The sequence below is a fragment of the Lycorma delicatula genome, chromosome 7 (assembly GCF_047948215.1).
Source record: "Lycorma delicatula isolate Av1 chromosome 7, ASM4794821v1, whole genome shotgun sequence".
In the NCBI taxonomy this organism is placed as follows: Eukaryota; Metazoa; Arthropoda; class Insecta; order Hemiptera; family Fulgoridae; genus Lycorma; species Lycorma delicatula.
The window spans coordinates 114,997,622-115,014,613 of NC_134461.1; the positions used below are offsets into that span (position 1 = coordinate 114,997,622).

At 31.7% G+C, this 16,992-nt stretch overlaps 1 pseudogene; it reads left to right on the forward strand.

The window, feature by feature from the left end:
• Positions 1–3,125: 3,125 nt before the first annotated feature.
• LOC142327717 (charged multivesicular body protein 3-like) overlaps positions 3,126–16,992 on the forward strand; it is a 94,667-nt pseudogene continuing 80,800 nt past the window's right edge.

A 16,992-nucleotide genomic window follows, 5' to 3' on the forward strand; every position in this document is an offset into this window, starting at 1 on the left:
GATGAAGAAACAAGCATTTGGAAAAATATAGCTAAAAGAAGAGACGGACTTCTAGGCCACATATTAAGGCATCCTGGAATAATCGCTTTAAATTTGGAGGGACAGGTAGAAGGAAAAAACTGTGCAGGCAGGCAACGTTTGGAATATATAAAACAAATTGTTAGGGATATAGGATGTAGAGGGTATACTGAAATGAAACGACTAGCACCAGATAGGGAATCTTGGAGAGCTGCATCAAACCAGTCAAACATACCGTCACTGTTGGTGAATTTATTATTCTGAATCAGTACGTTATAACCTAATCTAAATTAAACTCGATGTCATCACCGATCCAAGTTCGGTCGATATAATAATTTGAAACTTAACGTTACTATTACTTAAGTAAAAAACAAATCCATCAAAAGTTTTTCTTGTAATTTTTATGTTCATATGAATTACGTTTAGGGTTAAAATACAATCAAGGATTAAAATTTAAAAAATCATTTACTTCTACTGTATCGTAGCAGTCATTTGCTATCAAATCATCTAATTCATTATTTTAAGGCGTAATAGCATAAATAGTTAAGTTAACATCATTAACATGTCTCATGAGAAATGAAAAATAAACACAATAGCAATAATAACAACACAATTAAATAATAAATCTTAAATACCCGATTCCTGTCGGGCTAAAATTAATATCTGTTATCTGAACAATCAATCAAATACGTAAAATATTAAATTTTCTGTTACCCGTTAAAAAATTAACGCCTACACAATTATAGTGAAACATAATGAAAAAGAGTATATCAGAATCAACGTATTTTTTTTATTCATCGTTTTTTACTTCGGTTTTTTAATCCGTTTTACAGTCTTTATAGGGGATAATACTATTTCGCTATAAAAACATCTATATCTGTTTCTTCATTTGGAAAAATATAGTTAAAAGAAGAGACGGACTTCTAGGCCACATATTAAGGCATCCTGGAATAATCGCTTTAAATTTGGAAGGACAGGTAGAAGGGAAAAATTGTGTAGGCAGGCCACGTTTGGAATATGTAAAACAAATTGTTAGGGATGTAGGATGTAGAGGGTATACTGAAATGAAACGACTAGCACTAGATAGGGAATCTTGGAGAGCTGCATCAAATCAGTCAAATGACTGAAGACAAAAAAAAAAAATAATTTACAACCGGTTGACTGAAAAATATATCATAATTAGTGTTTTAAGGTATGCTTGATTTATGAAAAAAAGTCGAAATCCATTCGTTTAACAATCAGTTTTAAGAATAAATTAAATACATACACACACAGATGTGCGCGCGCACGCAAACTCACACAAAAATCAACTATAATTTGATTATTATAAAGGATTAGGACACACACACACACACAAACACAAACACACACACACGCACGCACGCACGCACGCAACCCCAGGTTTGAAACAAGTTATTCAATACTATTTTTTATAACATAATACATTATATTCTGTATTAACCATATCATTAAAAAGCGAAACATGTATGACTACTTAAAAATGAAATATATGCGTATTGAATTTTTTTAATTAATATCCTTATGTGTAAAAAAAACATACCAAAATGTTAAAATAAAGACGATTCTTTTGTATAAATAAATAACACACATTAACGAAACGTATACGTACACCTTATTGCCCGTAACAGTAAGCGGACAGATGGTCGACCGAGTTAATTATACATGATCGTCAATCTCCGCGTAGAATCGGAGATCTTCGGTGTATGATTACAGGACGCTAATTTATATAATATAGATTAACGTATAGTTAACGGTTTTATTATCAAATACACACGTACGCGCGCCCTCACAGATACACTCAATGTCTATTTAAAACTACCTGCTAATATAAAGCGTTAAACGTAATTTAAAATTAATTTTATATATAAATACTTTGATTTATTATAAAAAATTAAGTAGCTAAATAAAGGTTTATTTAAAAAAGAAAATAGATTAATATTAAAAAAATTAAATTAAAAAACCGTTTAGAAATCGAACAAAGGTTTAAAAAAATATACCGATATAAGAAATTAAGCGTACCACTCTTCTGATCACCGTGGCTTTGTGGTAGCGTCTCGGCATTTCATCCGGAGGTCCCGGATTCGAATACCGGTCAGGTGTAACATTTTGCTTACGCTAAAAATTTCCACTTTCACATTCGTTCGTAATAACTTCTTTGTAAGCTTGTGTGGTAAATCGTTCATCGATTGTAGAAAAAAGAATCTATACGACTGGACAGAAAAACTCCATAGGAATTAAAACTACTCGAGAATAAAATCGATTTAAGATCCTGTACTTCACCGCGTCAGGATACACGAATGTCAAACGTGTTTCTGCCACTGTCAAACCAAGCCGCTGCTTGGTTAAAAGTGTTGGAAAAATCCGCTTATATTTTCCTTTTCCTTTTTGTTCGATATAGTGTTGAGCTCGGGTGTGTAACTTTGACTGGGCTATTAGGATTGGAGTAGGGAAAATTAGTAATCTCAGTTAATTAAAAAAATTTTTAAATACGATTTTGAGTACTAAAAATTCAAAAAATAAACGATATATGGGATGTATCTTATTTAGAAAAAGAGAGTAGAATAATCGACTGTATGAATAATATGTAACTGATATTTTATGCGACTGGAATAGTATCAACAAAAATTAGAATTAGGAAAATCGAGTTTTTTTTGTCTTCAGTCATTTGACTGGTTTGATGCAGCTCTCCAAGATTCCCTATATAGTGCTAACAAAAAGTAATGGAAATATTTATGCTCATTTGAAATAATATCGATCGAGAAATAAATTGTGAAGATTTTATTATTTAATCTAGCGATACACAAGTAAGAATAGTAAATATGTTTCTTTAGATGTTAATTAAAATTTAATTAAACGGATATAACAGAGATGCAGTATTTTTTGTCAAGTGTGCCGTAAAGGAAAAAATAAAAATTATTAGATTTTGTGGTCAAGGACACACGTCGCCAGCAGTTTTGTCGATTTCGCAATACCGGCACCGGCTAGAATTTGTCAACAAATGAGAACGTTGTAATAAACAACTTACCAACGAATTACACACGCAAGACTATTAATAATAATGGGTGGTGAGGACGATGTTACCAATCTATCAAGCATTTCTGTTCGTGAGGCGAGTACATAAACATCGGTTGTGGAGTGTAAATCTTTTGTTATCGATAAATCATCGCGCTAAGCTCTTTACAAGATTTACGTTATATAAATATTTTATTTAATTCTTACTTACGGTTCGCGGCTGTTTCTGGATTGCCGGAATATAATAAAAAAAGGTAAAATTAGATTTTATTATTTTTGTATTTGCGAATGTAATGTGTATTCGATGCAGAGTGTAATATTTTCTGTTTAGTCTTCTGTTCTTGTAGCGTAAATGTTATTTACCGTATTGTTTTCCTTTATTATAGTTGACGCGTAAACTCTTCTTGCGATCCTGGTATATAATTATAAATTTAACAAACTTTAAATAGCGTTTATGCGATTTATTATGTTTTTCTTTTATCTTTCGTAACCGCTACCCGATCAGACCATCAGATCCTCTCAGAACATTAGGAAACTATAACGAAAAGACTTTAAGGAATAGGAACGCATCTCATCGACCCCAATAATAGTAAAATTTTATATAGAAATAACCCACAACTTTACGCAAGAAAGAGTTGCAGGAATCCAGATTTTTAGACGTTAGCGAATTAAATTTTTATAAGGCTCGTATTTATGTATTGTATTGTAATCAGCAGCTCCCGGGTATTTTTGGGGGAAGGAGGAGTTAGTATTTAGCATATGCAAGCGTATTCCTGGAATAGTAGTAATTCTAACAGATATTACGTTAAAGTCTAGGTTTTTTATTTTTATATAATTCTTGCACTAACTACATAGCAATGACTGAGATGCGCAGAGCAGCATGGCGCATCACGTGTCCCATCTGCACCAATAGCAACAGAGTAGGGAAGCGCAGCTGGCCTGGCAGCACACACCCACTCTCAACGAGAAAGATAGCGTCATCATTTAAATGGCTATTAAAAATTAATATTAAAATTAAAAACCGTAAAATTCTACAATAAATCACAGAATCGTCCTAAAATTGATCAAATCACTTGAAAATGTTCACAAAAATATACTCTATGTCCTAATACTAATCGAGTAAATATTTAATTAATAAATATTTAATGAAAACAGAAAACTGAGGGACGCGAAAACACGTGATTTTAATACGGCCCTCTTACCTAAAATATATCCTTCTTTACACGTGAAAAAGATATTGTTTTAAACGGTTAATTACTTAAGAGTTAAAAACTACATGAAGTTAATAAACGAACCCGTAATTTAAATGTAAATCGGAAAAACAAATAAAATAAATTCGCGTGATGTACACATTATTAATATAATCAACTTTTTAATTTAATCCTTAACTGGGCCCGCAAAAGGTAATCTTACCCGCGAGTGCGTGGGGTCGCTTTCTTTCATTAATTAAAATTTTATTGCGGGCTATAACTCTGGAACCGATGAAAACAAGTACCGCTTACGATATATCGTAGAAAACCTCTCGATCAGAGCTTATTACTGCATTTAAGAAACAGTCCAAAATCCAATTTTTTTAAATATTGGCTTTTTTTGGACGCTTTTGGTTCATCCGATTCTAATCAAAAGGGGAGGTGCACAACTAGATCTGTTACAACAGTTTTAAATCCAAAATTCCAACATTCTACGGCTAATCGTTTTTGAGCTACGCGAGGTAATTACGTACGCAGCACATCCATATGTACAGACGTCACCAGAAACAAATCAAAATGGATATTTCCGTTGAAATCTGAATACCGAAATTATTCGCGATTACAATACTTCCTTTTACGTAAAAATAAAAGTTGTAAATTATAAGTAAAAAATAACTAAAACACTTTAAGGAATATATCTTATCCATCTTAATAACGGTAAAATTATATAAACAAATAACCCACAGTATGCGATGAAAGTCGCGGGCATCCAAAACGATAATGAACTAAGTTTTGATAAGACTCGACGCACAGAATTTTATATGAATTTAAAAACATTAGATTTAGATAAAATTAATTAGTCACCTGTTAAAAAGAAAAAAAAAATTATTACTAGTGAAATATCTATTAGAATTTTGTTAATGCATTTAATTTTGGTAATCGTTAATTGTGTAATGTAACGTAGAATATTAAAATAAAGATCACTCGCTACCAGAAGGACGTTTATTATTATTTAAAAAAATTTATTTTCGAACGGAAAATATTAACATACTTAAAAAGCGCGTAACATTTTTTTATAATAAATAATAGAATCCGTATTTATAATTTTTCAGATTTTTCTTTCAGCAGTAAATCTATTTGATCTCTGATGTGTGTAATTTTCACGCGAATAAATAACAACCGACTTAGATTTTTCAAAAGGGGTGAAGAAAGGTAAAAAAAAAAAATTGCACCTGCCTCCGGTTAATTTACTAAAAAAACATAAATAAAAATAATAAATTTAACGAGATATGATGTACTGCTACCTCCAAGATTTTTACTTAACTCAACAGTGTTTCCCATCCAGCGTTCTAAAAAAAAAAAAAAAAAAAAAAAAAAAACAAACAGGTTAGTTTTAAAAATGACATTTCAACGGATATAACATTTATTTTATTACGCAAAAATAAAAAAAATAATAACAAAAAAACTTAAAATATGAATCCGATTTACCTATCTTAAAATAATAATCGCAATCTTGACGGGTAATTTACAAATAATATCTAATTCTTCATCTAAACTATTACTTACAACCAGTTCGAACAATATTTATCGTTAAAATTTACGGCTTGTAAACATTACAATTGCTTTCTATTTTAACTTTAACTTCATTGTAATTACGGCAGCTATCATATTAATTTTGTTCGTAATTCTAACCTAATTTTATTTTCCGAATTTAGAAATAATTGCAAATAAAATTACAGTTTACTCGCAGACGTTAAGAAACCGATGAAAACGTTACTAATATAACACGATGGTGGATAATTGAGAAAATGAAGACGGAAATGATTATAATTTTATAAGGAATACGTTACCGTTCGTAATTTCAAAGAAAAATCTGTTGTTTAATTGAAATCCATCCAATTCGTTTTCGGTAAACCGACCGGGTGTTGCGTGCTGAACGGATTTTGATGTCGGTTTTGCTTGCATTGTTTTATAAAGGTGTGATATTTGTTTGATACGTTTACGACCGTTGCCTATTAGTTTTACGTACCTGTAGTTTACAGAAATAAAAACTCCATTAACTCAAAGATGGACTACTTCTTTTAATTTACGGTTATTATCAAAACGATATCCACCTTTCCTTTTCCTGATTACGATGAGTTAATCGATCTACTGATGTATTATGGATTTATTCTACTGAATGTTTTTTAAATCCCGTTAAAAAACGTAATAAATCTTTTAAAATGTTTAAACTTTCTACATCCGTTTATTAAATATAACGGAATAATTAACGAAACGTTAATTGTGTTTTAAGCACGATCTGAAGCAGAGTTCCAAAAATTTTGAGAAACTACGTTAACCGAATAAATTATCGTAAAATACGGTAAAAAATAAGAAATTATTTATTACTCGTATCTTAAAAGTTATTAAGCGTATAATTTCTTAAAAATGTCGTGTTGCCTTTCTAGTATTATTATGGGGATTAAAAATTCCACAGTAGAAATAAATGTACATTTTTAACGTGGATAACCTATATATATATATATATATATATATGTCTGATACGAGATAGTAATAGCGTATATAAGTAATTTAAGTGTTTATTGTGGCGATTTTGAAACCGGGATAAAGTTGTACATATTCATTATGCAGCATTTGTATGCTTTTTATATTTAGAAAATGTAAAAAAATATTTTGTTCTTGTGAAATAGTTTTCTCATTTTCGAGCTTTATTTATTAAATCGCTCGCTAATTTACGTAACTTATATTGAATTTTACTATAAGTTTCATTAATTTTTTATACTGTATTCACTTCTCTGTACAGCGTTTAAAAACAGCTGTCAAAAATGGGAAAATAGAATACGGGTAGAGTTGAAATTTAATAAAAATAAAATGTTGATAACAGTATTTTTAATAATATTCATTTTTTTCTCTTTCCGCAGGGGGAGGAAAAATCTCTGCCAGCCGCCGTCAGGCCAGCACTGACGGCAGTGCGGGGTTCTCCCCCGCTAAAAAAACCTGCCCCCCTATCCTGCAGGGCCCGGATCTAAGCCATATGATATGTACAGTCCCTGCATGATCACACAGGCACTCTACTATCCGAATCCGTATGACCGGAAGGCGTCCCCAGGGGGTGATCGAGGAGCGACGACTCCCGAAAACATCTATGTCCAGACAGGAGCCGGGTAAATTCGTAGCCTGTGTTCCCGTGCTTTCGCTCCACCCAGTCCCTGACGTCGCTTAATAATATTCTCAGTATGTACTGTTTTGATACGGCGTAAACAGTTTAACAAATATGTAACGTTAGAATTATAAGTAAATATGAAAAATTAAGTAATTTCAGCGATTAACATTTCTAGACCGATAATGGAAAAGTCTATTTCGTCGAAATATAGTTCAAATATAATTTAGGCAGACCAACAGGTCCTTTCGCCAACCGCGCGAGAAACCGAAAAAAGGATATTTTTATTCCTTTATAGGGGATTGAATAATACCGGAAAATATGTTCGCTGGGAAACATTTCTGCCCTTTGAATAAAATTTTGAGATACAGGACCCTTAAGGTCCATATCTCCTTGCCTGCTACACCTATCGTGACAAAGTAATCGCCGTCACGTACAAAAAATCATCGTGCCGATTTCATCCAAATCGGTCCATCCGATTGAGAGATACCCGGTTTCTGGAATTCTTCATCGCTGAAATCGTGTCGTCTGGTTAGAAACAGACACGAACAGTAGCGGTTCGTAGCTAAAATTAACTAGGTTGATTTTCTTAGGCTTTTCAAGGCCGCGGTTTTTTTGTAAAATAAAAGAACCGAAAACAAGAATGAATCGATAGCAGAAAGCAGGATAATAATCTAATTCTACACTTTATTACATTCAAGAATACGGCACACCGTTTCTAAGCACATTACGCTTAAAAGGCCTATTCGGTTTAATCGAATAAATAATAAAATGTCAACAGATAATATTTTTTAGTAATATTAGGCGATAAAATGTCCGCTTAAAAACACTATACTCCAACGGCGGTTAATTTCAGTTTCTATGTACGCAGAAACAAATACGTTATTAGTTTTTACTAATTACCTTCTCTTTAGCCCTTCTGATTTGGCGATCAAAGAGTCCTTGCTTTCAGCAGTCTTCTGATCGCTACTGAAAAGACAAATAAACACTTTCGTATTCCTTCCGCAGATGATCGAATTAGAGAAGCGAACGAAAAAGGAAGTTAATAAATAAAAAGGAACGAAAAAAACACGTGGCGTAAAAAAAACTATCTTCCGCCGGCACGCCAGGGTAGGCTCTGCGGGAGCGACAGTGCTTTCTCTTCCTGGCAGTTTCCTATGTGCGCATCCGCACAACAGCTAAACACAACGCCGCTGGAACTGTGAAGCGCACAATTCCGTACAAAGATTTTCGTATCTTTTTCATAAACTGGGGGATGGCTACTGACATTAAGCTTAAGGATTAATAAAAATAACCGATTATTGGGGATTTTTCTTAAGCCAGAAATGCAACACTTGCTTATCGCATTCCAATCACACGGGTAGGCAGCTAGACGGCGTTCCAAGAATCTTCAAAAGGTTTTCAAGCTCTTTTGCCAGGGTAGTTCTAGAAAAGCGGATGAACTAAAAAGAAAAGCGCTACGTCGTTTTTAGTAATAAAAAATTACGCGTATAGAATTTTATTTCGAAAATACAAGTACATCGTTAAATTGTTAATTACATTTTTTTTAATTTCAGTGCTCCTTTGATCAGCCAAAGAAACATAGTTTTTTGTAATTTTTTTATTTCGCGTCGTTTATTATTGTATGTAATGAATGAAATGAAATGGTAATCGCATAAAAATACCGAACCCAAGTTCAGAATCGAACACAGGAACATCAGACGATTGTTATAGAACCCGACTACTAATGTGATTTTTTTTTCTCTTAGATTCATTTAAAAAATCGTAACGAAAAATTTCAGTCTACATATTAATTGTTGGATTTACATTTAATTTACACCATTATGTAAGTTATTTGAAGACACAATTAGTTTATCCTGGATAATCTCAAGATTTTATTTTTAACCTCAGATTTTTATTCCTTCTTAAACACATAATTAACTAGATGAATCACGGCTGATAAGAATCGCTAAATTCGTGCCTGGAATCAAACCAGAACCTTCGACATGTTAGCAGGTTGTTTGATCCAGTCGACCTACTAAACCGATTTTTTTATATATATATGTGTGTGTGTGTGTGTGTGGGTGTGTGTGTGTGTGTGTGTGTGTGTGTGTGTGTGTGTGTGTGTGTGTGTTATGTTATGTTATGTTACCATTTGTTCCTGATGCGTTGATACTGTTATGTTTTATAAGTCCGATTCTTTGAGAGAATAAACACGTATAAAATTCACTGGAGCGAATATTAGTTAGATAAATGTATTTCTCTTATTTCATATATATATATATATATATATATATATTACATACACACAAAAACACACTCATACTCACAGTGCAAATAAATAATCCTTGTTCCATGAAATTAAAAGGAAAATTTAAACAATAATGCTCTTTAAACATTAAATAACCAATTTTTTTATTTGGGCTGAACATAACCACAAGATAAAATTAATCTTGTTTTAATGAATGAGTATAAAAATTGTAATAAATTTACAAATTAATACCATTAAATGATTAAAAAAAAAAAAAAATAATAATTTATGATTAATGTAAAAATATTATTAATTTTTAACTACATAGAATCTGATGTTGACAACACATGATTTTTTGTACGTCTATTAAATTACACTCGCACTTTTTTTTTTAAAATGTAAATACGTAAAATTTTATCTCATTAATAATTGTAGATATTTTTTCTTTTTTTTGTTTGTTATTGAATTATTATTCATCGTATTTTTTTTTATAATGAAAGGTTAATAATTATTAATAAATCAATATATTTAAATTAAAAAAAAGTTAAAAAAATGTAGATAAAAAAGGGGATTTGAACCGATGTGCTTTCCCCTTTCAAATATTTCATTAATTAAAATTTTATTTGGCTATAACTGGAACAAATGAAAATAAATACCATTTACGATATATCGTTGAAATCCTTTCAATGTGGGCTTATTACTGTAGTTAGAAACAAGATTTTGGTCTTTTTTGGACACTTTTGGTTCAGTGGATTGCAATCAAAAGGGGAGGTGCACAACGAGATGTTATAACAGTCCTAAACACAAAATTTTAACGTCCTACGGCTAATCTTTTTTGACTTATGCCAAATATTTAAGTACATACGTACGTACAGACGTCACGCCCAAAATAGTCAAATTGGATTCAGGGATGGTCAAAATGGATATTTCAGTTGAAATCTGAATATCGAAATTTTTCGCGAGCACAATACTTTCTTACTTCGTACAAGGAAGTAAAAATGAACTAAAATTAAAACGTGTATTAAGAAACTATTTTTTATGCATTTTGAATTATTTATTTATTAACAAAATGGATCACTTTTTATGATTTTTTTTATTTTTTAAGATAATTTCTCTCTAATGATCATCTTATAAGTTTTTTTTGAAATTTGTATTAAATGACTTTTTATTATAATTTTTTTAATGTAAAAATACACAGAATATACATATAAACCGATCGAAAATATTTTTCATTCTATTTTCCTGGCATAAATCTAAAGGTATACTGCAAGAAGGAAAAGTATGGTAATCAGTCAAAAATGGGGTATTGTTTTTTTTTAATTTCTCGATAATTCTCGGGAGGGGGAAGTAAATTTCGTACTTATGAACGTGTGAAAAAAATCATATTATTCCATTGTTAGTTCCTTTTCAAACAAAAAGAAAAAGAAAAACGTTTTGAATCAGCATGCCGGTTCAAAATTTGGATGATTTGTTTGCGCTTTAATATGAGGTACGTAGTAGCAGATCGTTTGGTTTCGCTATTACAAAGAGACGGTTCACTATTGTTTACTAAAAGACTTACTGAATTTGAACCGCAGTTCAGCTATGTCAAACATTAGACTATGCCAAACAATTTCCTGGTAGCCGTACGTGATTACTCAATCCGCCACTGTTACCATCTATCTATACAATGTTTATAGTTCATTTATTTATTTATTTTTTTCGATCGATGAAATAATTCACCGCAAAATCTTACAAAGAAACTTCTATTGCGGGAACGTGAAAATGGAAATTTGTAGCGTATGAAAAATACCGTATCTGGCCGGGATTAGAACCCGGTACTCTGAATGAAAGGCCGAGACGGTACCGCTCAGCTACGGAAATCGAGTCATTAATTTTATTTTTCACTTTTAAGTCGGTTCAGCTATTAATTACGTTTTGATTGTTTTGTTATACGTTTACCATAACTAGGCGGGAATTCAACCCACGACTTTCAGAGTAACAGAGGAGCAGTTCTTTTCCCGTTGTTGCAATTTTCATTCGTTTTACTTATTTAATTTTAAATATTTAGTGATATGCGATATCAAATTTCTATGCGCGCGCGTGCGATTGTTTTAATGTGCACTTTTGTATTAATAAAAAGTCACCTGATTTGAGGTTTGTCCGAAATGGAACATTAAATAAACGGTAACTATCAGTTCTATTTTATTTATCGTAAATACAGGGTGATTTTGGGGGAAAGGGAAATAATTTGGGAACCGATTCTAGATCTTGAAATAAAGGAAAAAGTTCACATACAAACATATGTCCGAAAACGCTTCTTTGTAAAGTTACGGCTAGCGTAGATTTCGCTCGGATTTCAGTTCCCCTGTGAAATAAGTCATACTGAAATTTTTAAGGCGTTATATAAGGGGTAAAATTGATCGTTTCTTATGTTTTTTGACCTGAAAAATAGAATAAAAGAAAAACAGTACTATCATCCCTTATTTTCACGATATCCAGAGTAGAACAGAAAAGTTCAGTGACGAAAAACACGTTTTTTTAGGTTTGATGTAGAATAACTCTGTTAAACAAACTTGTAGAGTTTAATTCTGAGAAAATCGTTGTAATATACTCTATGGAAAACAACTTTAAGGATTAGTAAAAATAAAAACAACCGTTTTCTTTTTTTTTAGTAAAATACGTTTAACCTTTGAAAAATTAAAATAATAATTTTAATTTACTTTTTAAAAAAAATACTCGCTGTGGTTTATATTTTTTAAATTTAAAATAAATGTTGGAAAATTCCACCGTTGACATCGATGCACTTTTCAACTCGTTTCCTTGACGTTCCTTGATGAGGGCAGCAGCACTGAGAATGCAAGCGATCAGTTCGTCACGTGCGTCTACGTTTTTCTCGTACACCTCTCATTTCATCCGTTCCCGTAAACAATAATCTAAGGGGTTTAAGGTTCACCGATCTAGTCGGACAATTTACCAACCCTCTACGTCCAGTCCATTAACCGGTAAATTTTTCACCTAAAAACCGTCTTACTTTATTCGAGAAACGGGTTGGTTGGTACTCCATCAAGTCGATAGTACATTTAGATTTGTTTCGCCGATGACAAATTTTTAAGCAAAAAAATACATCGTTTAACAATTTCAGATAATCTCTTCCCGTGACACGTTCTAGTAAGAAAGGGCCTAATTATTTTTGGTCGATCGTGCCGCATCAAACGATCACCGAAAATTTTATCTGACTACAGCATGTGGGTTTCTTCACACCACCGACGTGAATTTCACGTGTTGTTTACGCCGTTACGGATACACGTATCTTCGTCCGAAAATAGTACAAACAAGATTTAAACGTAATTATGTTAACCCGCTGAAAAGACTCGTCCGGCACGGTCACCCAAGCTGGAGGTGTTGTATTTTCTGGACGTGACAAGGATTCAGTCTTGAGCGTGTAATGTCCTCCGTACTGTACTTTGTAGAATGTCGAGTGGCGTAAAAATTATTCGCGTGCCCGTTTTAGAACTAAACCGTACTACTTGAAGAATTTTTTTTTCATCAACTTGTAACGGTCCGTCAGATGAAACATGAGTGCTGCGAAGTGTACTACTCTCACGAAGATTATTAAATTCTACAAATCAATTTGATGTTTGCGGTCTAAATTTATTACACTAAAAAGTTGTTTTTAATTTTCATAAATTCATTCACTTTGTTCTGTTTTGTTTTTAATAATAAAAGTTGATATTTTTGTTTTTTGTTTTTCATAGACTTCGTTTCATCAATTTTCTCAAAATTAAGTTCTCTACACGGTACATCAATAAAATTTACGCATTTATCAGTCATTTAACAAAGTTATTGTACTTCAAACCTAAAAAAAACGAGTTTTTTTGTCACGAAATTTTTCCGTTTTACTGTGGTTTTCGTAAAACCTATGGAAGATACAAATTTGAGACCTATTTATTATTAGATTTTTCAGGTCAAAATCATAAGAACCCATAAAGTTTACTCCTCCTATGACCCCCTAAAAATTTCAACATGACTTCATCTCACCGGGGAACTGAAATCCGAACGAAACCCACGCTAACCGTAACTCGACAAACAAGCGTTTTCGGACATATGTTGGTATATGAAGTTCTTTCTTTATTTCAAGATCTAGAATCGGTTCCCAACCCGTCTTCCACCCCCTCCCCCTTATTGAATCGCTCTCTTTGTAAATTAATGCTGTTCTAAAAAGTTTAAAAATTTAAAAAAGTGTAAAGTGATCGTTCTAAAAGAACAAAACAAAGTTAACTTAAAATCTATTATACCGTATATATAAATGTAGTAGTTTCTGAGAATCTGTTTTTCACGCAAAAAACTTCTAAACCGACTTTTCTGAAATGTTACGTAACCTGGAAGGACCATATGATTAATGCCATCACGAATTGTTTCACCGTTTCAAAATTGTGGCGGATTAACTAACTTACGGTAACAACCGGATTAGGTCCTTTTCGTTTCTTGCCCTTCCGTCCATAAGTTTGCAAGTTTCTCGCATGGAAATATCTCAAATATTAGGAAATATTTTTTTACCCGTACGGAGGACAGGTAACCGACTATAACTACTATTTTTAAGACGGAAACCGACTGTTTTGAAACCCGTATACTTCAAATTATTAAAAGTTTCGAATCCTGTACTGACCAAACTGTTGCTCTGCAGAGATTACAATACAGTGACGTTTTTAAAAATTGAAGATACTTTGATTGTTATTTGTCACAAGAAGGATAATGAACGCAGTAGGGCTAGACGGGAAGTATTCGGTGCAGTGACCGGTTAGTATTATAGATGAAAAAGGCCAGTAGCGTAATATTCGTTGAAATAATTACATAATGATTAAAATCTATCATATAAAAAGAAAATAGAGAAAAAAAAATTTAGAGGTAATTATTATTTATTAAAATTTTTGGTGGTAGCGTTGAGATGAATCGCTGGAAAGCATTTGTCGTTGGGGATATATACTATATTTTTGTAATATATGTTTTATATTTGTAAAAATCTCTCTCTCTCTCTCTCTCTCTCTCTCTCTCTCTATATATATATATATATATATATATATAGCAATAGCAAAGCATTACCGGGTCTACTGGTATTTTAATAAAAATTAAAAAGCAAAAATTGTAATTATGGAGTAACAGATTTCATTTGCGCGCGGTGTGTGTGTGCGTGCGAAATCTTGCATTACTGATAAAGACATTACACAAGATTGAACATTAGATTTGATTAAATAATAGAAAGCTTCATCAACCCTATCTGTATCACCGGTATATTAGATCATTCTAGTTTTGAAGGTATTTTTATTTATTGTAATACTTCATTTGTGCTAGATTTAAAAAAAAAAATCAGTTGATTAAAGCGAAATTTTTAATGATAAATATATTTAATAAAATAAATTTCTTATAGTAACAAATGCTTTAATAAAAAAAATAAAAAAAAAAAATAAATAGTTCAAGAGTTAATGATAAAATAATACAGTAACATAATTTATAAAATTGTATAGTTTATACGGTGACAGAGGACTTTAGCTAAGAGGAATTTTAGAGGTAAATCTTTTTTTATTTAATTTTTTTGGGATGAGGCATAAGAAAAACTTCTGTCAGTCTAACTAATGCCACGAGGGCGAGGGTGGGACGGGGGTTAACAAACGCAGATGGCTTCCTTCGCTCTGATTGGCTACCGTCAGACAGTACTGAACAAGCGTTGTACAATTCAAATACAACCGTAAACATGTGTACATGTGTGTGCGCGTACGTATGTGTATTGCTGTGCGAGTAACACGTTAATATAGACGTTTTCTTATAAAGACATTTCTTATATAGACGTTCGATATAATTAAATTAAATCAAGATTTGTCGATTATTTTATATTTATTACATTTTATTTAAAATAATAATTAATCTCCCTTAATATTTATAATTTTTTTTTCTAAATATTACGATAAAGTTTATCTGTTTTGTAAAGTAATTTAAAAAAAAAAAGATTCCAGTATTACATAATAACAGATAAAATTTTTCCAGTTTTATTTACAATTTGACCTCGTAATACCCTACACGTGTATTTTAACGAACGAAGAATATGGTCGATAAAATTAATGAGTTATTAAAAAAAAGTGAAATTTTTGCCAGGAATGAAACACGAGACCGGTAGATTTAGCAGCCAACATGCTAACAACTATATCGACTGATCGATCAATTTTTAATATGATAAAACGTTATAAACTTATTTATAAAATGAAATACAGCATTAAAGGGTAAAAAAATGAATATGTAAAACTTGTAATTAACTCGATTATATTTAAGGTTCTAATAATAAAAGTAAGAGACGTCCACATAAATACAATGTTGCGTTAGACGCTATAAGCGACCTACTTTATGTAATCCTTTTATGTTTATAAGAACAGAAAATATAATGTTATTTAATTCTTCAACAAACATCAACTAAACCGTTTGCCGACTGATCTCCTAAATGGAATCTTCCGGAAGGTCCCGGGTTCGAACTCAGTCGCCGTTGGAATTTTTAACTTAATTTAATATAATGTACGTTATAGATTTAATTATTTATCAAAATATGAGTTATGTTGCATCATGTATTTAGTGAAGCGTTTAACGTTTAGCGTTTAGTTTGTCGGAGAGGAAGGGCGGTGTTACCTCGACAGCATCACGGCTACCAACGGTTGATAAGTCGCTCCACATTATCTTTATTAATGCTATTCCTTACACATATTAGTACCTAATACATTTTTATATTTATTTATTTGTATCGGCAATAGACCGACATCCGGTTCGTCACTTACGTTTATTTTTAATTTTAATAAAGCTTATATAAAAGCCAATTCTGACCGGAATTCGAACCCAGAACTTTCTGTCTACCAGTACTACCTACAATTCTGGTAATAATAACTAATAGACTTACTTACAGGGCTTTAATGAAACGCTCCTGTAACCAGACGGATAAATGAATGATGGACTGTATCTAGCGTTGACCCGTACGGACTAATAAGCCTACGCATCTGTTGTCTACGCTGTAATATAAAAAAATGTATAAAATGTAATATAAATGTAATGTAAAAAAAATAAATACTTCATTTTATTTTGTTTGAACAAAATTTTATTCCAATAATACTAGTATAAAGGATCCTTTAATTAAAATAACTAACAAAAGTAAATTTATTTGAAAATATTCAGCGATTTACAAAGTAAATGTCCATGAACTGGTAAAATGATTGTTTTCTATTTTGTATGAACCGTTTAAAACGGTTTACTTTAGAGAAATATAAATCTTTAAATTTTTATTACCGATTTATTTAAAACTTTTCTCGACCTCTGTAAATATTAATTTTATAATATCGCCGTAGGTG